Below are 25,276 nucleotides of genomic sequence, written 5' to 3' on the forward strand. Positions count from 1 at the left end.
TTTTGAGGATTCTCTACTATGAAAATTGCTTATTTAAAGTCCTGGTGAGCTGTATAGACCACAACAACACAAAGTTTTGACTTGTCACTGTGTGATGCTGCAACTAGATAAGACTCGGATATATGTATTTTTCCCCATATTTTTTGAGAGAGAACTATAGTCATGGACAAAATGGACTCAATCTTCTGAATTTTGTGTAAAATTATGTCAAGTTTGGCTTTTTTCTTCTGTTTTTTTTTTGTGTCTTTCCAATGCACATCAAGGAAATAAGCACGTGTATACCAAAAACATTTGTAATTGCAACAATTTCTGGGAGAAATGGTGTATTTTCTGGAAAAATCCAGGTTGCCAATACTTTTGTCCATTACTGTACATTTCCTGTCATAAAAATGTGCCTTTACTGTCGCAACTAAGTGAGATTGGAGGGAAAATCTGCAACAGGCCACATTTCTCTTAAGGAATTACGTATTTTTGAGAGATTCAGATAATTAAAACATTTAATTTTAAGTCACAAATGTCCCAGTGAGGAGTCTTAACCACAGTAACAAAGTTTTGGTTTGTCAGTGTCTGATGTATCTTGGTAAGACTTGGATGCATTTTTCCTCCCATATTTTTGCAAGAAAAGTGTTTTGTCTATCATAAAAATGTGCACTTGTTCCAGCGACTGGATGAAAAAACTGCAAGAAGCCACATTTCTTGTGCCAGTGAACTGCCTTCACCACAATAACACAAAGTTTTGACTTGTCACTCTGTTGTCTTGTAAGTAGGTGAAACTTTGATGCATTTTTCTTTATATTTTCGCAGAAAAAAACACACATTTTCTTTCATAAAAATAGGCCTTTAATGTAGCAACTCTGAGATTGGGTACAAGATGCTCAGAAACCAAATTTCTCTTAAGGAATTTTTTGTTTTTGAAGAATCTCTACTATGAAACCTGTCAATTTTAAGTCCCGGTGAGCTGTCATGACTGCAATAACAAAGTTTTGACTCGTCACTGTGTGATGCTGTAACTAGGTGAGACTTGGGTGGAGTTTTGCTTCATCTTTTTTGCAGGAAAGGTGCATCTTCTGTCATTAAAATGTGCATTTTTTGCACATTGAAATTTGAGACAAATAAGATTTGATGGAAAATCAGCAGGAAGCCACATTACTCTAAAGAATTTATGTATTTCTGAGAGATTCATACTCTGAAAACATTTAACTTAAAGTCACAAATGTCCCAGTGAACTGCCTTGATCACAAAAACTAAATTTTAACTTGTCACTGTGCTGTCTTGCAACTCAGTGAGACTTTGATGCATTTTTTCTCCATATTTTTGCAGGAAAAGTACTTTTTTTTTTACATAAAAATGTGTCTTTGTTGTTGTAAGCATGATTAGATCTGACGAAAAACCTATAAGAAGCCACATTTCTATGAAGATACCCTGCATGCTTTTGTATTTTTGAGACATTTATACAATGCAAACAGTTTATTTTAAGTCCAGGTGAGCTGTTTTGACCACAGGAACACAATATTTTTGCCAAAAAAAAAAATAAAATTTCAATCATAAAATGTGCCTATATTTGTGCAACTAGTTGAGATTGGATGGAAAATCTACAAAAGCCCCATTTCACCCAAGGAGTGCTGTGATGTTTATGTATTTTTGATAGATTTCTACTGTGAAAACTGTTAAATTTAAGTCCAGGTGAGCTATCTTGACCACAGTAACACAAAGTTTTAACTTGATATTGTGTTTTCTTGCAACCTGGTGATCTTGAATGCATTTTTCTCCATATTTTTTACAGGAAAAGTACATTTTCTATCATAAAAATGAGCATTCATTGTTGTAAACATGATGAGATGGGAAGAAAAATCTATAAGAAGTCACATTTCTCTGAATGAATTGTGTATTTTTAGAGATGGACTCAATTTTTTTTAAATTTTGTGTGAAATTATGTTAATTTCGACTTTATTTTTTTTACAATGCACATCAAGGAAATAAACACTTGTTTACCAAAAACATTTGTAAATGCAAACATTTCTGGGAGAAATGGCGTATTTTCTTGAAAAATTTCAGGGGTGCCAATACTTTTGTCCATGACTGTACATTTTCTGTCATAAAAATGTGCCTTTACTGTTGCAGCTAAGTGAGACTGGATGGAAAATCTGCAAGAGGCCACATTTATCTTAAGGAATTGCGTATTTTGAGAGTTTTATACAATGAAAGCATTTAATTTTAAGTCACAAATATGCCAGTGAGATGTTCTGACCACAGTAACACAAAGTTTTGACTTTGTACTGTGTTGGCTTGCAAGTCGGTGAGACTTTGATGCATTTTTTGTCCATATATTTGCAAGAAAAAAAAAACATTTTCTGTCATAAAAATGTGCATTTCGCAGTCAGATGAACAGAAAGCCAACACTGCTCAGGTGAACTTGTGGGAGAAACAATGCAAGTTCTCAGAAATCAGTCCTGCGACCCCAAAAACACCTCATTTAATCCACTTCCGATGACACCAGCAGCACTTTTAAGCCCAAAAAACCGTGCCGAACATCCGGGAAACGCAACCTGATCTGCAAAAGACGTGGAATGTCTTATTTCTTCTTTCCCCCCCTCTTCCGCCCTTCAAACCCGGTAATGATGGAGGAGTAAAAAGCGACATGATTGGTGGATGCAGGCGGCAGAGGAGAAATGTAAACCCCTTGGTTTATAGCATCAGAGGGGGTTGAAAAGCTGCTCGCCCCTCTCTTCTTCTTCTTGTTTTTCACCTTTGGTTTGCTTTTTTTCCTCGCCTCCCTTCAATGACAGCAGCCGGGAGCCGGTCGGTGCGGTGGGAAGAGAAGAAGTGGATCTCCCTGCAAGTCTGCGGTAAGAAAAACAACACAGCAGGCGGCGTGCGTAATGAGCGCATCCATGCGCACACGCAAGAAAAAAAACCCAAAACAAAACAAAAAACAACAGGAAAGGGGAGGAAAAAACGCACAATACACAATAGTGTTGCCTGGGGCTGCCGCGATGGCTCTCAGACAAACGCGGGTGTTTTAGAGTTTGCGTGACAGCTGCGGGGCCAATGGAAACGTGCACGGAGCCAGCTGCGCCAAGGCTGCAGCCAATGGGAGGGAAACGTGCGCACGGTGAGGTTAGGCTGGCTGCAGCAGCGGGAGCGAGCACACCGCTAAACTTCCACCAAAAAAAAAAAAAAAAAAAAAAGCTGTTTGTGTTTTGGCTGCTGCAGTCAGTGGCCATTTTAGGGAACTTTTTTTCTTTTTTATGGAGGGGGAGATGCGGCTCGGTGGCGGCTCTTTGTGCGGGTGTCTAGACCGGACCGTGCAGCAGGACTCCTGCATCCAGACTGAATGAACTCCGCCGTGGATTAGACATTGCGCGGACTTCCACTCCTCCTCCTCCGCCTCTTTTCTCCTCCCCATCCCTCTCTTCTCCTCCCTCCCTCCCCTGCCTGCTAATTTTTTATGCATTTTTCTAAACTGTCATGGCGATTTGGTGTCCTTGGAAATAAAAAAAAGCGCCAGTGTGTGTTTTTCTTTTTTTCCCTTCTTCTTCTTCTCTCCTCTCGCTCGGGCTACAACCGGCGGAAAGGAAAGGATGTTGTCTCGCCGGTGAGGGGGAGCCGTGTGTGTGTTGTCCGGCGTCCTGGAGCAGGTGAGCGGTCCGCCTGGGGAGGGTTTTATCGGTGGAGAAGGAGTTCTTTTAGTCCACACGTGTAAAGCGGAGGTGAGGCTGTTTTTTGTCGTATTATTATCATTGTCCACCAGCGCAGCAAACAGCGATGCGGTGACATTACAGCGGCTAGCAGGAGGCAGCTAGCTTAGGGTAGCTAACGTGAAATAGGACACAGTGTCTCCTCTCCGCTGTGGGCTCTCTGCTGTGTAGTGTGTTTGCTGTTTTTTTTCGTTCACTTTAGTCGGGTTTTCCCCTCTTCGTACCACCCTGCCGCCAGGCCAGCTCTGCCCCAACTCGTGGCCAAGCTCGCGGTGCGTTAGCTCCTGCGTCTGCTAGCGCTGGCTCCAGCCTCAAGAAGCCCCTCAGAGAGCTCTCACTGAGAAGCTAAAGCTGTTAGCCACTGTTAGCCTCCCGGAGCATTGGTGGCCACGGCGGCCAGGTGTGTATGCGGGGTTTCTAGTGAGTCATGCAGGCACATTGAGTCACGGAGCCACGCTGTTGTACCAAACACACACTCTCGCTTTCCACCTGGCCAGGTGTAACACCCCCGGGCTACAGACAAAGGGTGCCAGAAGCTAATCCCAAACCACAGAGTGCTCTCACTTTAATGGGGATTGGACCAGATGTGAAAATGCATGTTAAGCAAAAGTTCTTGCTGTTGAAAATGGTTGATAATTAGACTTGGGATGTTTTTTCTCTTTACAGTGTTGGATCTGAAAGGTTTTTGGTAGTTTACTGTACAACAATGAATGTGATTTGAATGTACCAAACTGTCAGATTCTGGATGTTCATATGCTGAAGTCTCAAAAAGTAATGATAGTAGTGTACTAAAGGATGAAAAACCTTGATGCTAATGTTCTTATGTCTCAAAAACCTGAATTTTTATCGAGTGAAGGATGACAAACCTGGATGCTACTTTGCAAAAATGTTAAAAATCTGGATGCATGACTATTGAGACATTAACACCTTATAGCACTACAGTATCAGAAGCCTGGACATTAACGTGCTAAACTATCAACAGTATCATCAGCAGTATCAAAACCTAGATACTGAAGTTATGAACTCTCAAAAACTGGAATATTAATGCGCTAAAGGATGAAAAACCTGGATGCTAATGGATGTGTTACTGTTGAGGAGTTGATACTTTATGGTAAAACAGTGTCAGACACTTGGACAATAATGTAAGAAACTATCAAAACCTGGATATTAATTTTCTGAAGTCTTCACAACCGAGATAGTAATGTACTAAAGGATGAAAAACCTGGATGTTAATGAACAAAAGTGTTAGAAAACAGTGACACTTTATAGTACATCAGTATCAGAAGCCTGGACATTAACATAGCAAAAAAATTAAGATCTGGATGTTATTGTTTAATTGTGTATTTTTGACAGATTTGTAAACTATGACAGCAGTGAAATCCAAACTCACAAATGTCCCAGTGAGATGGCTTGACCACATTAACCCTTAGAGATGTGATTTGTCACTGTGTAGTCACTTTGTCTCCTTGTGTTTGGAAGAAAAAAAATTTCTGTCACAAAATTAGCACAAATCTGGATATTAACACACAAAAGTCTCCAAACCCTGCACATTACTGCAGCAAAATATTAGAAGTCTGGACATTGTCATCGTAGGGTGCAAAAATTGATCACAAAGAATGCTTTTAGGCTAGTCAATATACATAATTATTGATAATTAAGAGCAGCAGGATAAAGGTTTTATTGCACTGCTTTTGCAGACACACATTATGAGGACATTCCTGCACATTGCAAATATTTCTGTTACTTTTTCTGACCTACAATCGCTTGCACTTTCTGTTTATTCGACTTGCTCCACTTGCTTCCTATTTCCTGTCTTGTACCATGTTTTGTCTATTGACTTGCAACAACTCTGTTTTTAAAACATCTTTTTAGCATTCTTTATACACGAGTGCTTGTCAGCAATAACCAGCTTGGCAATAAAAGGAATTCTGACAAGTAATTACCTTAATGTTAAATCAGCTATGGCAAACAAACAGATATATACATTTGCACATTATTTATCAATAAATAAGACTAAAGGAGTCATCTACACTGGGTATGCATTAAATACAGAAACCCAGTAAAGTCTAGAGGTGCACGGAGGGCAACTAGGGCGAAGCTAATGCACCAACCTGAGGTTTTAGGTCCAAGTTTTGCCCCACATCGGCCCTCTGTCATCCCTCGTAGCTGGCCACTGGGAGTGCGTTGCTTAGGTGGAGGTGGTGGAAATATATGATAATGTCTTGTAGGGCTAACCTCCCCTTCTATGCAGGCTTGGATGGAGGCAACAAGGTGTCAGACAGACTAGCTTGCCTTGGGATATCTGCACAACACAGCCATTAGGGAGGTCGATGTAGAGTGAAGGAGCTCCGATATTGCACTGTTAATGAACTAGTGAGGGAGCACACTTGATTTTTGTTCATGCATATGTGCGTTTTAGTGAAACTATAGAGCATTTTTGTGAACAATTCTGTTATTGCTGTAGACTAAGTGTCTTATCGCAGGTGTAAATCGCTCTCATTTTATCACCCAAGTCTATGTAATTTGCAATTTTCATCAGATCTTCTGTATTTGGTGTGAAAATCTGGATTTGTAGATGCTAATGCATGTAATTTGTTTTCAGATGCTTAACTGGTAGCAGTATTTTTGGTTTTCAATGCGTTAAAAGTTTGCCTATTCAATTCTCAAGACTTACCCCGTGGGTTTTCAGTTCAATATTGTTGCGCTGTTTCATCGTCAGGCAGCAAGGATGCTGTAGTTGTGTTGCGTTTGCACCTTGTAGAGGCTGTAGACCTCAATCTGGATGTGACTTTCTGCCTGCTGGTTCGCTCATTGTTCTAGATGCACTTTGTAGTACCTGCTGCTGCTGCGCTTCGACTCCACCATCAAAGGAAGCAGACGGAAACAAAAACCGGAACATTTGCCCCCTTCTCAGTTGTTGAGACAGCTGATAGTTGAAGCAGGAGTTGAGGCGACGTTAAAGCACACTAAGTTCTTTATTCCATTAATTAAATAATGAATAGGAACCACAGCACGTCTGCACATTGTTTCAGATGTTTTCACATATTTATAGAAAAACATTGACTGCTCTGCTTGCGATTGCACAAACATTGTGTGTTTTTTGCTCGCCGCACTTCAGTATTAATTTAATGATAATTAATGACGATTATAAAGTTCAAAGCCAATGTGACAAGTTAATGGTGTAACTTGATGCAGGTAAAGACTTGGAGGGAAAAAAACTGCTTTCAAAGAGCCACCTGTTGTAGAGAAACACAGCGTTTGAACACATTCTCCTCCGTCACCTCTGTGGGTGGAGAAATTTAAGCGAATCTCAGTTTTAATTGGTGTCAATCAGCATCTCGGTTAGCGATGATGGAAGGCTGTCTTTGCTTTATGTTTTAATCCAAGAAGACAACTGTGAATTAAAATAGGAGTTTAGAGTATTATGGGTGCTACAGCTAACGTTAACTATTCATGAAGTGTCGGTTGATGCTATTTTTTGCTGATCAAGGCTGATTTAGGGTTAAGCTCTATCTTGACAAATAAGCTTCGTAAGTGGAGCCACGTGAATTATCCAGTGTGTTCTATGATCTCATTTTTTTACATTACAAATTACAAGTATTTCATTACCTCTCTATAGTAGGTTTGTCTGTCTGTCAAAAATAATGGGCATCATGGAGAGCTCGTTAAATCCTGCTTCATTTTAGTTTTTATAATTGACTTTTTTTATCAGTACATACCACATATCCACATGCAGAAACAGAACTAAAAATGCCACCGTCAGTTAACGTTTCTTAGATCTGAGGATTTGACGTGTTTCTGTATTTTTAAATATTCAAAATTCACATTTACATTTTTTTTTTTTACAAATTTTGCCCATGAATGTGCAATTAATTTTTTTAAAAAAAGAATGAAATTTAAAAAATAACAAATGCTAGGGACTGGCTGGGTGATATATCTGACAAATATATGATAATATCTTTAATTTCAGCTGATATTGATAATTATGGGTTACTACAGTTGAAATACAAGTTTAACCTACTTAGTTGTGATTAGATTTTTATTGAATTGTGTAATCCTGCCTCATCTTTTAAGATCCATCTTGATAACTTAGTAAGAGGAGTCACTTCAGTTATTAGATGTGTTCTGTAATCTTAGGGAAAAAAAATAATGATATATTTTCGACATTTTTGCTCGTACATTTTCTTTGCTCTATATTTTTTACGTTACAAATATTCGTTCTGGTAGATCCAAATTTGTCTGTCAAAAATAATGGACAATTTGGAAAACTAGTTAAATCATACTTCATTTTGTTTTTAGAATCAACTTTATTCTACTTGTATAACACCTTTCTATAAGCAGATACAGTGGGGTGGGGGGAGAAAACTCAATGCCCCCGTCAGGAGTTTAAGGCTTTCATATAGTTGGATTTGCTGCTTGCTTCTGTGTTTAATTCATTAAAATTTAAATGTTGGTGTGCATTTAAAGAAAAGTCTTCTTGAATGAGAGTTCACATAATTGTGAAAAAAGAAGAATAGAGTAGATATTTATTGTTACTATTGGGAACGAGAGGCGCTTTAAGAGCACTCTTATTCAAGTCATTACAAAAAATAAAATCATAATAGAATGCAGATAAAATAAAAAAAAGAATAGAGTGTGTACAAAGAAGTATAAAGATAAATTTGCACCATATATCATAAAAAAGAGTGCTTATTAAAGTAAAATTAAAAACAACAAAATGCTAGGGACTGGTTATTGTCCTTATTGCGTTAAATAAATCTTTCATACTACTCGATATTGATGGTTATTGATCACTTCTAATGACCTGTTTTAATGAAATGCCTGTTTAACATATTTATCGGGGTGCACAGGTGATTGTTTTATTAGCACAGCAATGAAAGACACAAACAAACATAATTACTTGCATAAATAACAATAAATAAGGCTAAAAGAAGTTGAAGTACAAACACAAAGGTGTTTATTACTGTAATTTTATTGCTTGGGCTTTCAAAAAAACTATAGTTACTTTTGAATCATAGAAATTTAGAATAATTTCTAGACCTTGATGAGTTGCTTGATCATCGAGTTAAATACGACAGCAGATCCTCAGTTTATGGCGTTTAAAACAAATTTCGCACAGGAACTAGTTGGCGAACAGACCGGACGAATACGTTGTCACACGACGCTGTATGAGGAAGTTGGCTTTGTTAACATTTGGCCTTTGTACGGCGCATTGGACTCTGCTACATTTGCTTTCTTTTGTTTGTGTTGTTTTTTTGAAACTTTTTCAATACCAGTCAGAGGAATGGTCACTTAGACTAAGGGCAGTTGGTGAACGGAGAGCATTGTAGGTGTTTAGCTAGTAAAGGGGCACCGTGACACAGACTTCTGTTGCAATAAATGAGTTCCAGCCACGTTTTGTAAGATTGGCCTTACTTTTCTGGGACTACATTTCACAAAAAAGACATTACTGACGGTTAAATCACTTGTCTGTAGTCTTAGAAACAATAAAATAAGACTATATTGACAAGTAACCAAAGTATACCTGGGTATAAACTGGCTTAGGCCAAAGTACAGGGGGTCCTTGATTTACGACGTCCTCGACCTATGGCGCTTCGTTGTTGCGTCGGAACTGGTTATGTGGAACTAGTTGGCGAGCGGAGCAGATGAATACGTCGTCACGGGTTGGTGTAAGACTGCTTTGTTTACATTGGCCGGTTGTGCGCCATGTTGGATTGTGCTACATTCACTAACTTTACTCCCTTTATTATGGCTCCCAAGCGTAAGTCAGACTCTTCTGATGGTAGTGCTATGAAGAAAAAGAAAGCCTTCTCCATGTAAGTGAAGTTAGATATAATAAAACAGTTGGAACAGGGCGAAACATAGACAGATGAATGATTATGATTTTAGCACTGTGTTCGCGTAGGTGAGTGACATTTATGTACAGTATGCGAGTTCTGACTTAGGATGAAAATAAGTGTTACATTGCGCCATAGGAATGAAATTCCAACGCAAGTCAAGGACAACCTGTAGATCGTTCACTTCCAGATACCTGAGACTGAATGTTTTGTGCCTTTTTGTACATAAACTGTGATCTGTATGATGTGATGCACAAATGATGAACTGAAACATAATATTGTTGAACTTATTTTCCTTCATAGATTTCAGGTTGTTCATGTTTTGCACAAAGATTAATTGTCAATATTTTCAGAATGTACTTTTTGCACTAAAACAAAGGGACACATTTGGAGTTGTGGTTAGTTATCGGTTATTATTTTATTTGAGATGAAATTGGGCTGCATGTGACCCCTGAACTAAAATGAGTTTGACACCCCTGATTTAGAAAACGCTAGTAAATGACTTCTTGAAGGTAATACTGGGCTGCGAGGATGTTTTAAGTGGTTGTGAGGTGCTGAAGGATGTTTAAGTTGGGTGGAAATGTTTCATACATGTGAGTGGTTCAGTTGTAACCTTAATAAATACAGCAAACAATCATCAGATGTCATACGCCGGTGTCATAGCAGTGGGTCAGCTGGATTTGAAAACTGTGCCGTGAGGAGCTGATTAGTTATTCACCGAATTAGCGCAGAAAGCTAATTGTGCCGTAGCCCAGACCGGGGCTGCCTCTGACATTGCCGTCCCCTCCTTTGTTTGTCACCGGTGGGAGCATCAGCGCCACTGAAGCAGGGATGAAGCGAGGAGGAAGCCGTGTTCCATTTTAAAGACGCGCCTCCCTCTTTGTGCATGCCAGCGCTGGCGTTTTTTGGGAGAGGGGTCTGAATTTGGTTCAGATTTAGCACAGCCGGCTGCTCCTCCTCGGCCCCTGCAGCCACTCGGCCTCCTGATGATTCTCAGATGCACCAACGGTTGAGGCTCCTCGGCTCTTTTGTGCAAGGGCGAGTGACTGAGCGAAGGGAATAAGGTCATTGAAAAGAGAACGGGCCTCTTTGCTGTTTTTTTTTTTTTTTTTTGTCTGAGGAAAGCACCCACTTCATCACGTTATAAATACGAATCCCACAGGCTATTTATAATGCAAACAGTGTCTATTCTAAACAAAACAGTTTTCTGCTGTCATTTTGACCTATTAAATAGCAGAGTAAGGATCAACCGATCAATCAAGAATGGAGAAAATCAAATAATCAATAATGTATGCATTAAATGTAATGTTTTAACAGCATCTGGTTCCCAGTGATATAAAACTTTGATTTTTGTGACAGGTCTGTCTCATGTCTTCTCATTTTATCACATATTCTCATTTTGTCTCTCGTTTTGTCCAATTTCTTCTCATTTTGTCTCATATTTTTTCTCATTTTGCCTATTTCTTCTCATGTTATGTGTCATTTTATCTCATATTTCTTCTAATTTTTTGTCTCATTTCTTCTCATTTTGTGAAATATGAGACAAAATGAGCCACCATGAGAGAGGCTAATTTCCTGGTTTGTGGCAAAAAGTTGGTTTTGTTGCTTGAGAAACATTTCTGAGACTTCGGAGTCATGAGACTTGAAGTAGCGCATTAAATCTATCAATAAAATAATTGTAAAATGCCAGATATCTCTGTCCCTGAAGCTGTCACATTATCTTTAACTTCTTGAATTCCCAGTGGTATAAAACTTTGATTTTTGCGGCACTTTTGCTTGAAACCGTGACTTAAAGATGAACTGAGTTTGAAGCTGTGGTCTTAAAGTGACTCCATCAGTGCAGCAGGGTTGAAACAATTATCTGAATATTAATAAGGATTAGAGATGTCCAGGCCTGATTTAAATGGATTGGAATCGGATCAAGGTCTGATCCACCTCATCCTCTTCTGCTCTTGAAGACAGCTGGACTTGACGCTGTGAACCTCTTACAGTGAGAAGTGACTCTCGGCTGTGATTGATTCAGTTGATGATATTCGCCGGGTTCTGATGGTGACAAATCCGTTTTTTGTTTCATTCATCTGTGTAAAACATTCAGGAAGCAGCTTCTCTGGTCCGGTTTTAAAACACTGTCAGGTCATGCGTCGCTAATCAATGTTGATTCCATGTGAAGCTTGATGACGAGCTGAAGGAAAACTCGCCCTGTTGTGTGCTATTTGCAGAAGCTTTGTTGTCCCAACAACTAAGACAAATATCTTCGTCTTGAACTGATTGGGATTGTGACAGTTTTAGGAGTCACATTTTTACAGAGGTTTCACCTTCTGAACTTAGAGCAGCCGTTTATACGCGTTTCTTTTTGCTCCCGTCACAGTTTTACTCACTGTGGGTTCATTTTTGACTGTAATATAAAGTCCTGTACATCTATGGAAACAGAACGACTAGAGGGAGAGGGAACTTGTGCATAGTGACATGCATAGTTTTGATGTGATAAATCATTTTGAAAAAAGCTTAAAAGGTGGAATTTCTTGGATTTTATTTTCCAAAAATTAGACGACGGGCCGAATATTCGGATCCGTTCGTCTGGTCTTCCGGGTCCACATTTTGCCCTCGTTTAGTCTTTAGTTAAACTGAAGAATTCCCAAACACCAGTCTTCAGCATCTTGTCTTGTGTTTATGCAACGAAGTGAAGCGTGCCTTCAGAGTCGGCAGCCACCCGGCCATAATATTCGTATAACAAAATTAATATCCGGATAGTGCCGTAGCGAACGAATATTCGGATATTTGGGTCCAGCCCTAGTAAATGTCATACAAATATTGAAAAAAAAATTAATTTACACAGAAAACTTTTTCCAGATGTCCTCAGATATTACCAAAATTGTAACTTTACACACTGTAGATGTTACTTATATTCTTAATTTACTTCCATACCTTGCTCCTGTCTGCTCTATGTTAGCACAGCCTGCAGTTCATCCCAGCTCAGCTAAAAACTTATTGAATTTTTGTGAAGTGACCATTGGTTGCAGCTGAGAAGCGCAGAATTTTTAGTTTTTACAGAATCTTGCTTTGATTTTTGGCAAATTTTCAATTTAGACATGTTGATTTATGTGATTTTTAAGGAATATCATAATTTTAAGCTTAGATTTGGTAAATTTGCTGTCAGAAAGTTGAAAAGTCCACAATTCTTACGGTTTTTGCTGTTTCTTGCTGTGATAAATGGAGTTGGTTTTCATTTTTCACCCCAGAAAATATGCCAACAGTACAGCTATTTGGGAGGTTGTTAATCTGTAGAACAAATCAGAAGCGTATTCTGAGATTGTGTGCAAGTCCTTTTCTAGCAGCAGATTAAATTTACTCACATACCTACTCTTTACTAGGTAAAGACAGGAGGTTTCAATGGAAATGTGAATAAAACTAAGTCCCAATCAATGTAAACAGAACAACCATGTTTAAAAGTAGAACAACTCAGAAATGTTTTTAGTGTCACATGACACAGTTAGAATACCATCAATTATGAAAAAACAACAAGACAAAAGCTGAATTTCTTTAATTATTCATTTAAAAAAACTGGAATCGGCCTGTTTCTCCACAGCTGCTACCAACTCTGGGAAGAAAAGGTGACGACAGACTACAGATACTTCACTGCTCGAGGTTTCATATGTGAAACCAGCATTCTTGGTTTGGACTCTTCAGATTGGCACACATTAACACAGAAATCTATGCATCCACTGCACCTGCATTACTCTGTTTGAAACTCTACATTTTAATCCAGCAGCTTCACCAAAGGACCACATGTTGTCGGTTTAATTCACAGTGCTGCCTGGTATTTGTGGCGTCCAACCAGAGCTTGAAAACTCTCCGCTGTCGTTAAAGTCTGCTGTTTGGGAACGCTACGGTTTCTCGGGTAACTGTAGCAACAATGGTAGAAAAACGGGCAGATCAGACGAAAGCTTTGCTCCGCTGTTGTTCCCCCGCGATCAGGTATTGTTTCTCATTTGAGACGGCCTCACGTCATGAGAATCAAAGTAAGCGCAGCACGACCACAGATCCTCGCGGTGTTGAAGCAGCGTCTTGCTGACGATTCAGAGATGACGAACCTGAGACGTGTTTTTACAGCAGCGGATGTGAGAACACGGGTTTTACACGCATACTGAAAATAACTGAGCCCCGTTACCAAGTTTCCAGCAAACTTTATACCAAACACAAACTTAATCAATGCATCGACTGTCGAATACAAGAACAGGACAGTTTTCTAAATTATTCTGAAAAACGTGCTTCTTTTTTCACAGATTGCAGTCTGTATTTACACACTTTTTATAAAAGACAGCTGTAGTTTGTGTAGTAAACCACAGTTTATTAAAAAAGAAAAGGTACAGGCACTTTAATATTTTGAATGTCTTGTTTTTGCCGTACTGGAAACCGAGCCGTGCTTTTTTTATTTTTTTTGTACTGTTATGCCCCTACTACTCACATTTTCAATTTGTTTTCATACTTGTCTCCTCTGTTCTCAGTGTAAACACAAGCTGCAGTTTAGCCAAAAACTCCCTGAATTTTTGTTTCGTGTCTGTTGGTCGCAGCTGAGTCACTAATGGCTTCACAGTTGTGCCAAGGATTGCAGAATTTTTAGTTTTTTACAGAATCTTAATGAAGCAAAGTGTTTATCTTTGGCAAATTTTTAAACAAGGCATGTGGAATAAAGGGATTTTTATGAGTTTAAGCTTAGATTTGTGTTCTGATAGAATAGCCCATCACACGGTCGGTCCTTTCTGCTTTTACATCTTCTGTTTCTTTCAATTTCTGGTTCTGATAAGTTTATTTAAGACCTTCAGTACTACGAATAAGTGGATAGATCCAAATGTAAGAGATCAATATGATAACTGTCTTTGAGTTAGTTATTTAGACACCACAAACTGTGCCATTTTGAGATCACATTTCTAAGTCGAGACATATTTGCATGTTTGGTTGTGGGCTGTACCCCTACTACTCACATTTTTGTTTCCATACTTGTCTCCTATCTGCTTGGCGTAAGCACAAGCTGCAGTTCAGCCAAAAACTCCCTGAATTTTTGTCTCATGTCTGTTGGTCGCAGCTGAGCCACTAATGGCTTCACAGTTTAGCCAAGGATTGCAGAATTTTTAGTTTTTTACAGAATCTCATTAAAACAAAAGGTTTATTTTTGGCTTGATTTTAAATGATTCATGTGGAATGAAGTGATTTTATGATTTTAAGCTTAGATTTGTGTTCGATAGAATAGCGGTTGGTCCTTTCTGCTTCTACATCTTGTGTTTTTACAATTTCTGGTTCTGATAAATGTGTTTATTGCCTTCTATATCAAGATCAAGCGAGTAGATCAGGCTGTAAGAGATCAATATCATAACTGTCTTTGAATTGGTAATTTAGACAACAGGATGGTGGCATGTTGAGATCAGATTTTTGTCTCTAGACATTTTTGCCTGTATGGTTATGTGACTGGTGAGTGTTTTCTGTACTGTATCCACTGTAGAAATGAGTGTACATTTGGCATTTCTTGTTCACTGATGAGTGTGTGTATGTTTTGTGTTTGTATATGAGTCCTGCTGCATAAGGCTTCAAAACGGGCGAGCAGTCGACGGTTGTTTCATTTTGGAAACAGCATGCTTGCATCAATATTCATGGGCGACAGGTGCGTCGGGATAAAACAACTTGCAACAAAACTGGAAAAAAGACAGCCTCCACATGCTGTCTTTCTCACTTACATTTAACTGCTTTCATTTGCTGGTGTGTATTTGACTAGAATACACATCCTTTGCGTTGCCGTTTCCTTTTTCTTGCACTTTTCTGTCGTACATAATTACCGTAAGTACCGTATTGTAGTAAATCCATTGTCAGCGCTGCACAGAAGCTGTCGCTGTCGGTTACTTGTAATGTCGGTGAGGAAGTGTGTTCTGCTGTATCACCTGTGGGAAGATCAAGATATAATACGAATTTAAATGTATTTAATCTTTTAGGAGATACACAGCTCTAGTGGAGTTCAGTTGGAGGTGAAGTCTGTATTTTGGAGTTTAAATCTGCCAGGAGACCGTCTTTGTCATTTGGTGACATTTAAACTAATCCTGGATGTTAATAAAATGATAGAGATATAAGAAAACTGTTTGATGGTTTAAATGCAAACTGGCATTAAAGTGAAGGCACATAATAAAAATGCAAAGTTCAGTTGCAGGGTTAAAAGGAAAGTGTGATCTCCCCGTGGATCACAGCAGTCCGTCATGTCCCTTGATAATGGATTTGTCCTCGCTGTCCCTGTGGGCTTCCATGCAGGCCTCCTGAGGCCCATGAACCACCTGAGCCTTTTATTACCTGCATCCACACCTGTAGACCTCATCAGGTGGAGGCTGCTACCAGAGGGTACCTGTGGTTACCTTTGCTGCATGGGCTTTGCAGTCTACAAACACCCATTTAACTCTTTTGCCTGCCACCTCCAACTAAATAACACACTCCCATTGGCCTGGGAGTTGGGGGTTGGGTCTGTATGTGGTATTATCTGCTCCCTGTCAGCCTCTTAAAACCTTAATCTTAGCGAAACCCTTCAGATTTTGGTTGCTTTCTTTGTATGTGTCAGGATCATCTTTAATTATTTCTATTCATGTGTGCAAATTAGGGATGTGCGGACTAGTTGATTAATCGTTTAACCGCCGACTCATTTATTAAACGTTTAGTATTTTACTAGTCGGTTAAACGCTAGTGTGCCCCCCCCACCCCGACCGGGCGCCGTCATGCAGCTCTACGCTCGGCCGTGCGCCGCACGCTCGTCCCGTCTGGGCTACCTGGTTGATCCTGCCAGTAGCATATGCTTGTCTCTTTTTTTCAACCCCCGCTATCCCCCTCATCATTAGCGGTGTTTTGACCACTCCAGCTACACCCACCACGTCCCTTCCTGCCACCCCGAAGCAAAGCATCGGCTCCAGTATGTGCTGCTCGCGGACTGTCATGACGCACCGACCCGCTGCCGTTACGCACAGACGCAGCGGCACTTTGTCTCAGTGGACGACTGAACATCTTCATCAGAGGGTGAAAATTCCTCTTCAGAATATGAGTAAGCCATTACTTGACAAAGTACTTTGTCAGCGTTGACCAGACCTCGGTACGGTGAGTTTTCTCACTCTAAAATGTGCCATCTTGCGCTCTGATACGCTCCGACGGCGAGTCTCGTCTCCTCGGTTTTCAAACTCCGTAAACTCCAAAACTTTGAATGAAAACACGCCCACAACTGATGCTCAGATTGAAGTTCCAGATGTCCGCCATCTCCTGGTGTACAGTACATGAGGCACACGAGGCAGTATATTTGAAGCTATGGCTTGTTATGTTCAGCAATGTTGCTTGTGGCAATATTGCGACTTTGGCGCTTAAAGGGTTAAATTGCAAGTTTTCCGAACCGACTAGTCGCTAATTTTATTGGCGACTAGTCGGTTCGGAAATTAGTCGAAATTCCCATCCCTAGTGCAAATGTGTTTTTGTGTTCGAGGATGTGGATTTTAACTATTTTTTGTCAACCAATACACGTGATGGAATGTTGTACAGCGGCTGTTGGACTGGTGTAACAGGCCAGATTAACCCCCCCAGCCAAAGTATACCCCGAGGTATAAACTGGCCAAGGATATTCTGACAAGTTAATTCTACCTAGGTATACTTTAGCCTCGGCCAGCTTATACCTTATACTTGACACATAAAGATTAAGGATGTGAAACTCTTAATTATTAAGTTATTATTTTTTTCCACAGAGAGGTGTACAGAGCAAATCATTATGAAAGAACATAACTAGAGCTAATTACAATTGAAATCCGAGTATTTGCAGGGCTCCAGACTGTGACTAAATGGTCGCATTTTGCGACCAAAATTTGAGTGAGTGTGAGTAAATTTTTCATCTACTCGCGCATGTGTGACCAGTAAATTTGCCGCTTTTTTCAAATTGCTATTGAATATTTTTTGTTGCTTACAAACTTCTGCTCCACACTTCAGCTCAGTAGACAGTAATGCGCAAATGAGCTGGTTTACCAACCGACATTAGCTTGAAAAGAAGAAGAAAGGAAACGAACACCAAAGAAGAAGAAGACGGGCTAATGTGTGTGAGAGAGGGGGTGCAAATGACGGTGAAGCTCCTGATGTTTCACAAAGCCTTTATTTACGTTCAGCCTTATTTTAAACACAAATTCACCTTCCTGTCCTTCACTCTCTTCTTGTCTCCATTCCAGCTGCTTCTAAGTTTAGACACATCCTTTGTTAGACAGCAACAGCATGTAACCGTTTTCTTTGATCTTTACGTGAATTTTCAGACTTTTCAGCTTGTCATGTCAAGAAACCACTTCTTAGAGAACCACTTCCGGTGCGCTGAATTGGTCACAAAATAAAAGCCTGTAAGCAATAAAAATACGCCTTCAAAATAAAAGCCTGGAGGGAATGGTTATTTTAACACTAACAAAAAAAGGCTTGCCAAAATTCATGAACTGGTCAACAGACCTTTATAAGAGTTCTTTACATGTTATTCGGTAAAAATACATAACGTACACATTAGGGCTGCACGATTTTGGAAAAAAACCTAATTGCGATTTTTCTGACCAAAATTGCGACTGCGGTTCGATTTGCGATTTTTTTTTATTTTTTTATTTTCTACTTTCAAATGCATAAAACTGCAAATTATGTTTGAAAAAAGACAAGCTGACACATAAAAACAATACACAAATAGTGGTCGGCAACTGGCGGCCTGCGGGCCAAAACTGGCCCGTCAGGAATAATATCTGGCCCACCAGATGATTTTGAAAGTTTGATTTGGCACGGAGCCAAGCCAGTCCGTCACCGCAACACGAAACTCGCGTGGTCGGCTGCTGCCGGACATTTCCGCGTTTGCGCTACACGGTTGTAGCCAGATTTCACTGAGCAACAGTGTGTGCAAAACATGTGTGTCTCGGCAGTCATTACATCTGTGATCAGAATTGAGACGTGTCCCCCAAGCAGCGGCGATCAGCTGTAGAGGCTCCGCTGCTCGCGGTACACACACACACACACACACACACACACACACACACACACACACACACACACACACGACTAAGGGAAAAAAAATAATCTCACCAATAGCCAAGTGGAGCCTGTGTCCAAAACATTGCATCATACTGCTGTCGGTGGTGATTCCTCAAGTGTTGGTACAAATTAGATGTGTTTCCTCTGGATCTGGCTACTGCACGACGACATATTTTGCATTTGGCTCGCTTTTGCTCCACATCGTTTTTCTCAAACCCAAAGTAAGTCCAAACAACTGAAATAGAGTTCTTTTTAGATACCAACTGCTCCGCACCCTGTTCTGTTACTGAAGACGTTCCTTCAGCCATTTTTACGCCGTTAATGTGTCACAATGAAAATTTTTTGCTCCTCACGGCATCGCAAAGTACACGTGCGGGTTTGTTGTTAGCTACTGGCTAAAGCTAGCTGCGGTAGTGCAGTGCATACGCACTTGCTTCCTGTTGCCATTTCTTATTGGCCAGTGGCCAGGAGGATCACGAGACTCATTGTTTTTGATTGGCGAATAGGTCTGTCACTCAAATAGGGATTTAAAAAAAAAACAAAAAAACTCACCCTCGTGAGGTTAGGTTACCGCAGTAGTTAAAACCTCAATGTCGATGCGATGTCGGTTAATCGTGCAGCCCTAGTACACATGCATAATACATGCCTGTGCCCAGAACAAGGCCATTTTTATTACAGATTTCATCCGTCGGAAATTATACATCAACTAAGCAGCCTCGGTGGAGTACTGCGCTCTGACTGCTTTTCTTATTATGTTGTGTCAACTGCTGCATAATAATTTGTGAATTGAAAACATAATTTCTGCATTTATTGTGCAAATATTTATCAGTAATACAGTGAAAATGAGAGGGAATGTGAATATTTACTTTGGAAGTCGATTTTGGTGTGTGCCCCTAAATGTTCTGTTTGCACTCCTAAAATTTTAAGTTAGGTTCCACTGTGCTCCCAGGAAAAAAAGTTAGTCTGGAGCCCTGATTTGGAGCTCAAATTTTACATTCGGATATCACCGTAACGACAGAATATTCGATACCCTAGTATGTTTGCCTAAATATGTAATATGTAATCTTGTCTTTCATGTGGTATATTTTGGCCTGGAGAGGAATATTCTAGGATCAACTATTCCAGCTCCTGGGGTATACAGGTTCCTCGGCCTATGTCGGAGTTGCGTTCCTACAAATCAGTGTAAGTCAATTTTCTCCCTAAGTTGGAACTCCGACAAAATGTAAACAAAGCTATTTCGTGTATCCTTGATCAAGAGATGATGCCGAACGGAAGCTTCTTATCTTGTCGTCTTATCACGATATCAACCAGGTCTTTGGAGAAGTCATGAATGCCAATGACTTTCATGATTGCATGAATCATTTTACAAGGAGATAACAAAATATGTTGCACTGTTTTTACAACATGAGCGTTTTATTATTTCTAATTTCACTTCCATGGAGATGGCTTTCCTTTTCTTCGAAGCACTGCCGTTAGCAGAGTCTGGCTTACTTTGGGAGCCATAATGAGGCTCAAACGGTTAGCAAGTGTAGCACAATCCAAGGTGACGCACAACTGGTGAATGTAAACAGCGTCTTATAGCGGCGTGTGATGACGTATTCGTCCGCTTTGCTCACCAACTAGTTCCACGTAACCAGTTCCGATGTAACGACAAAGTGCTGTAGGCCGTGGACGACGTCGTAAACCGAGCCTGGGTATACTTTGGCCGAGGGATTATTCTGGCCTCTTACTCTGGGGGATTGTCATTTTTTTTTTAAAATTTTTTATTAATGACTACAGACAAGTAATGTGTTTTTTGTGAAGTGTAGTCCCAGTAGAGTCAGGCTACTTTTAAAAAATGTGGCAGGAAGTCATTGACTGCAATAGAAGTCTTGGTGCCCCTTTACTAGCTAAACACCCACAATGCTCTCTGCTCGCCAACTACCCTTAGTCTACGTGACCATTTCTCTGGTTGCTACAGTATTAAACAGTAAAATGCTAATCTATAATACATGTTCTGACATGAATGAAATTCTCCTTTATCAGTTCATGTATTTTTAATCGGTCCAGCTATCAGTGGCAATAAATCGATTAACAGTTAATCATTAGTGTCCCTACGGGCAACACATTTAAATGTTAGATATGAATCATATATGAGTCAGTAGACTTTGATAAGGCCCCTAGCTCTATGGTAGATGATATTTTTTTTATTTTATTTGTTCATTTTTGGTGCACTTGAATTGAAAATGAGTAACCAAGTAATTAAAAAAAATGAGTCTGTCTGGTGCTCTGTGTAACTGCCATTTAACACTGGTATATGAAACTATTTACCAAACAATTATTCAGAATAACAACTGGCAGGCTGATGAACAACGGAGCTAATTATTAGCTGTGGCAATACATCCTTTACCTGCATTATACTGCATTATTTTTTTTAGTGTGTTAAATTTATTACCGTTTACCTAAATAAGGAGGCTAAGGTGACTAAAGTCAAACTGAACCATTTTTTAAGCTGTATTGTCCCAAGCTGTAGACTTTCAGGATGAAGAAAATATAAACTTATATCAGCATAGTATCATGATAGAAGAGCTGTGGAGGAAGTAGAACTAAGAGAAAAATCTGTTTTGACATTTGCCTTTTAAGCCGACACATACGACAGAATGGTTGTTCAGTTTTAAAATATTTAACACAAACTGCTGGTATGTACAAACGGATCGCTTGATCGACAAACTGCACAGTAATTTAATGTCTCCATGGCAACGGGAGATGAAGCGATGCTACGTTTTTGTTTTTTTTTTTCGTCTCGTTTTCACACTGCTCCACTCTTCCTCTGTGTACATGACCTCTGCGTAACCCGGCATCTTGTAAACCCACTTCTTAGGATATATTTTGAAGCTCCGATATCTTCGCCTTGGGGTGCAGAGCGTCCCACATACCCTGAAGCACTTACCTGATCAGACTTGTGAAGATGTTGCAGTCACCTTGCATGCATTTATTGATGTTTGTGCACCTTATTTCCCAGAGATCACCTGTCAAACCATCAGCTCAGGTGGTAATCTGACATATTTTTAGCATTGGATTGCGTTGGCGGTGCTCGTCTTATTGCTAATCCTGTCAAAAACGAGAATTTTATTTAGAAGTTCAAACAGAATGCTGATATTAATACACATATTACCTCCTGTACGTCAGAGGATGTTTCTCAGTCTTTAGAACCTCAAAAGTAATGATAATACCTTTATTTATATGTACCTTTTCAGGGTTCTCACTAGGATTTTTTTTTTACAGCCTAACGGCAGGTTACGCATGCGCAATAGCCTTCATTAAATCTCGCGAGCGGCCGGCCCAGATGTCAGCCAATGAGTGTCACGCAGAATGCTCCAAATGCTCGTGATTTAGGTGACTATTCACCATACATGGCATCACGGAAACAACCGAGACATGCTAATTGTAACCCCGAGATTGGAAGCGACTCTTAATTTTAGACAGGAACGGGTCAATCAACAGGAAAGTATGGCTGAGGTGGGGAGACATAAATTAACCCAGATGGGCACCCAGTCGATTAAAAACAAACGCACATGGCGTTATCTGTCAAAATGACAGCGTAGTCGCCCTAATCGCAGCGTAATCTTTTAAACTGACAGCGTAACAGCCCGTTCCGACAGAGTAACGGCCCGTTACGCTGAAGTGCGCTGGCGAGAACCCTGCCTTTTACGGAATAGAGTGTACCAAGCACCATACAGAAAGAGCAAGAAAAGAAAAAAGGCAAAAGAAGGAAACTCAGAATGAGCATAAATGGTCAGTCAGAACACAGTAAAAGACTCTCGAAATAATTTTTTAACACCAGCACCAATTAAAAAAACAAAATGTCACATCCAAGTAAGGGAAAGACCAAATAGAATAAAAGAAAATAAATAGTAAAACCATAAAACAAGGCTAAATATTTAATAATGGTAAAGAAATAAATGGTGAAAGAGAATGAAATGACCAATAACACAAATAAAGATAAAAACATATGATAAAATAAAAAAATTAAACATTTCTGATTAAATAGAATAAGAGAAAGTAAAGGGAAAAACCATAAAACATAAGAAAAAATGATAATGGTAAATAAATAAAATAAATTAATAAATAAATAAAAGATAAGAGAATAAAATTACCAATAGAATAAATTAAAGTAAGAAAATATCCAAGAAAATATAATTAATAAAAAAATAAATATATGATGCTTAAGTAGAATAAAAGAAAATAAAGGGTAAAACCATGAAACATAAGGCTAAAAATGATCATAACTGTACATACCGGTAAGTTAGTAAATAGGTGAATAAATACATAACTTAGTTAATAAATATTGCGTAAAAGAGAATAAAATTACCAATAAGTATATAAAAGTAAAACATAGGTGATAAAAATAATATGAAATAAAAATGTCTAATGATTGAACAGAATATAGGAAAATAAAGGGAAAAACCATAAAACATGAGGCTAAAAATGATAATAGTGGTAAATAAACAAAATAAATACATAAATATGTAAATAATTAAAGAATAAAAGAGAATAAAATTACTAATAAAATAACAAGACAATAAAAAATAATAAAAAATAAAAATATCTGATTAAATAGAACAAAAGGAAATAAAAGGTACCACCACAAAACATGAGGCTAAAAATGATAGTAATGATAAATAAATGAATGGATAAAGGGCGAAAGAGAATAAAATACCTATAAAATAGCAATTAAACGATGATAAAAATAGAAATAATAGAAAATAAAACTGTCTTGTCTTGCTTGCTGCAACTTTGTGGAGTTGATGTAGTTGAGAAATAACTTTATAAAACAAAGTTCTATACATTATTTGCAGCGGCGCTCTTTGACAGGTGCACAGCAGAAAATTAAGTGGCTCAATAATCGCTCACAGCCTGTCGCCTTCACATGCAATTAAACCGGCGTGTTGACAGAATATACAGTGTTTGTGGGGAGGATTAAGTGTGGCACTTTTAAAGGCAGTTATGAGTCTCGTCTAAACTTCTTTGCAGATGCTGCAGTTATCCTCAGCGGCAGGTACGCCCACCACCTGCCTCGGTCCGCTGCTGCACCACAGATGCTGTTTTATCGTCTCTGTGTTAAGCAGTAAAAGGCGGATTCTGCTGAATGTCATGTACCCGGCGTTGAAAATACGAGGAGCAGCTGCTCTTTCTGTGAAACCGGTGACCTGCTATCGATATCAGCTGATCTAAATCTGCGCCACTGTTCCAGAGATGTGTTAAAAGCGACTGTAGAACAGTGAATTAATAAGGGACTGAGTGGGCAGAAAAAAGGCATTGTTTACATTGATTGTGATGAAAGTTCATTCACATTTCCATAGACACCTCCTGTCTTTAGTAACTGGCATATTTGCTGGGAAAAAAACTGCAAAATGACGCAATATATCACAGCCAGGAATGAAGATAACAGTAAGAATTCTGGAATTTTCAACTTTGTGATGTAAAATTTTCCAAAATCTGAGCCTAAAATGATATTCCTTAAAAACCACTTAATTCGACATGTCAAACTTGAAAATTTGTCAAAAAATAAAGTGTTAACAATTCACAGGTTCTGTGAAAAAAGAAAACAAAGGTTAAAATCACAAAAGAATAAAATTACCAACAAGAAGTTTTACCAAACTTGGACCGCCCGGCGACAAAGATGACCCCTGTGACCTTGAAAATGAGGTCACGGTCACCAAATGCAAACTTGACCTGTGTCTTATTATGGTACACCTGTGTACCAAATATGGTGAGGCTACATCAATATTTTATGGAGTTATCGCGCGGAAACCAAATTGTTACAGACAAACACGCAAGCAAGCAAGACCATGCAGGTGAAAACAATACCTTCCGGCAAACGCAGTTTTGCCGGGCGGTAATAATGACAATATCAACTTAAAAACTCAAAATTTGATCTACTGTTTGCTTTAGAGTGAGAACAGACTGAAATAATTCAAGGTCTGTCAAAGTCTTGCAAAGTGGGACTATTCATTAAAAAAACTCTGAAACTTTGAAGGATAGTCAAATAAAAGGGTTAAAAATAAGCATTGACTTGCTGTTTTGTGATTTCAAACACATCCAGACACTTTCAAGGAAACGTGCAGAACAGATGGAGAACATATCTTAAAAATACTGAAAGTTTCAGCAGGTTTAGAAAGCTCAGCGTTAACAAGACATAAAAACCACCACATCTACTGCTGTTACATGAGCAGCACTTTCTTTAACGTATTCACAGGATTGTTTTTTTTCCAAATTTGACTTTAAATTTCAAGAATGTACAAGTAAAGCCTGCACCTCAAAGCATCAAGGTGTTTCTTGTCTGCTTATCTGACTGAATGTCCTCACTTTGCATTCTAGGTCTGTAATAACCCGAAAGAGTTTGCAACCAGAAACGGCTGCATAATGGCAGAGATATTTGGAATATTTTGTGAAGTAATTGTTAACACTCACTGCTGTTCCTTCCAGGAAGAAACGTATGGGAGGAATTTGTTCCACCCACAGGCGGTGACACTGTAATGTAAGACATAAGGAGGGAATTGCAGAATTTATGTTGTTTTTATTACACTGGGTTGAACCTAAACTGTGACTCAGCAGCACCAGAAGGATTTCCAGTAGGATACCTAAAGCTGACCCGTGCACCTGTTGATTGGTTAGAAGTCACTCTGCAAGAAAATGGAATGTAAATATGTT

The 25,276-nt window shown here is 39.2% G+C and overlaps 1 protein-coding gene across 5 annotated transcripts in view; it reads left to right on the forward strand.

Moving 5' to 3' along the window:
- Nucleotides 1-2,502: 2,502 nt before the first annotated feature.
- The window catches only part of chd6 (chromodomain helicase DNA binding protein 6), a 165,950-nt gene continuing 143,176 nt past the window's right edge, over nucleotides 2,503-25,276 (forward strand). For 2 of the 5 annotated variants that reach the window (XM_022204996.2, XM_051948135.1), the window contains exon 1: nucleotides 3,195-3,638. The gene's annotated coding sequence lies outside the window, so the exon portion shown is untranslated. Of the gene's footprint in view, nucleotides 2,847-3,194; nucleotides 3,711-25,276 lie in introns of those variants that run through there. The other 3 variants (XM_051948134.1, XM_051948133.1, XM_051948136.1) reach the window with 3 other exon arrangements.

This window comes from Acanthochromis polyacanthus, chromosome 5 (genome assembly GCF_021347895.1).
Source record: "Acanthochromis polyacanthus isolate Apoly-LR-REF ecotype Palm Island chromosome 5, KAUST_Apoly_ChrSc, whole genome shotgun sequence".
NCBI lineage: Eukaryota > Metazoa > Chordata > Actinopteri > Pomacentridae > Acanthochromis > Acanthochromis polyacanthus.